Source organism: Nicotiana tomentosiformis, chromosome 12, assembly GCF_000390325.3.
Source record: "Nicotiana tomentosiformis chromosome 12, ASM39032v3, whole genome shotgun sequence".
Lineage (NCBI taxonomy): Eukaryota > Viridiplantae > Streptophyta > Magnoliopsida > Solanales > Solanaceae > Nicotiana > Nicotiana tomentosiformis.
Window position 1 is genome coordinate 65509884 of NC_090823.1, and position 2154 is coordinate 65512037.

Below are 2154 nucleotides of genomic sequence, written 5' to 3' on the forward strand. Positions count from 1 at the left end.
GAAAATTTTGACAAGTAAGCTATATAAATGGTATGTGGTGATATCTATTATCGTCTAACTGGCGTGACATCTTCCGGTGTCTGGACTGTTGGTCTGATAATGTGACGACCTGATAGGTCATTTTGAGTACTAGCTTTAATTTTAGTATTCTGAGACCTATCATAGCTTTACTTGATGTTTCTTGATTTGTGTGCGTGGTCCGTTTTGCTTTTCAGAAAGCTTTTACGTAAAATTTTGAAGAATAAGACTTGAGTTGACCACGGTCAACATTTTTGGTAAACGATTTCGAATCGGTATTTGATGATTCCAGCAGGTTCGTATGATATTTTTGGACTTGTACGCATGTTTGGTTGGGGTCCGGGTGACCCGAACGCATTTCAACGCGTTATGTGAAAAATTATGAAAATAAGTTTTAAAGTTGAAATTCTTGAATTTTGATAACCGATTCTTGTTATTTTGTTAATTTTGGTGATTTGAGGTAGCGAGCAAGTTTGTAGGATGTTATTACACTTGTGTGCATGTTTGGTTTAGAGCATGAGGGGCTCTGGTAAGTTTCAGAGGCATTGCGGATTGATTCAGACCATGGGTAACAACTTTCTTTAAAAATTTGTGAAATCCGAGCATGTTGGCCCGGGGGTGAATTTTAGGAATCTTGCAATCTAGGTTGGGTAATAACTTAAATGGTGGAAGTATGAACTTTTGAGCATAGATTGATTAGCTTATGTAATGTTTGACTAGCTTTGAGTCGTATGGCATAAAATTTGGAGGTTTGAGCACGTTATTGAATTGGGAAGTAGGATTTGAGACAAGGTAAGTTTCCTTTCTAACCTTGTAAGAGGGAATTAACCCCATAGGTAAATTAAATAAATTTTTGTACCTAATTGTGGGGAGGCAGGGGGGGAGGGGGTAGGGGCTACGTATGTACGATGTGGCGAGAGTCCGTACGTAACTACTATTATGCTATTGTACGAGTAGTTTAGGACCCGTATAATGCTATACTTGGAATGTTTGTGCCCTCACTTGCTGATATAATCACTTAGTCATGATATAAATTGACAAAAGGATGTTATAAGGTTAAATTCACTTACTTGAAGGTTTGTATGAGATATATGACTGTAAATGAGAAACTTGTGTTTTTCTTTGAAATAATTGTTATTTGTGGATTGGGCCGAGCACCTCGGTAGTAAATAGATGCATATATGGTTCGCGTCGTTCGATCCTCAGGCAGTGCACAATTTAAATATTTGGTTGGATCGGGCCGTATGACCTCGGCTTAATTGCGCATGTTAATTATTTGGAATTCTCCATGATTTATACTGCTCAAATTCCTTGAAATGTAAGTTGTTAAATGATATGACCGAAATTGAAATATTAAATTTATGAAAGAAGTACTTATCTCTTCCCTTTATTGAACTGACCGAATTATTCATGGTATCTATACTTAGCATAACACTTTAATTACATCATTATTGGTCCTAGTAGGTGTCAAGCCGACCCCTCGTCACTACTTCTTCGAGATTAGGCGGGATACTTACTGGGTACATATTGTTTATACACTCATACTATGCTTCTGTACTTAATTATACAGGATCTGAGACTGGTGCATCTAGTTACCCGCTCGGCGCGCATACCTGATCTTGGAATGAGACTTCACGGTGAGCTGCCCCTTCTGAGCCGTTTAGCAGCATGCCAGAGTTTCTCTTTTGATTTTATCTGTCTATTCTATTTCACACAGTAGGATAGTCATCTTTTGTATATTCTACTAGTTTCCCACACACTTGTGACACCAGATCTTGGCACGTGTTAGTAGACTTTGATTATTGGGTTGTAATTCAATAGTTATATCTGCTTTTAGATGTTTCCGTTTGTTTGCCTAAAAAAATCATTTATTTATCAAATACTTTAAATGTAAGTAAAGCTAAATATTGGAATTGCTTAATAAGCAATAAACAAAAAAAATGAGAAATCACTAAGTTGTTCACTGTTGGCTTGTCCAGCAACGGTGCTGGATGCCATCACCACCTGATATGCAATTAGGTCATGACAACAATGGTATCAGAGTACTAGGTTCACGTAGGTCTCACAAGTTATGGGCAGTTCGAATAGTCTTGCGGATTGGTGCGGAGATGTCCGTACTTATATTCGAGAGGCTAT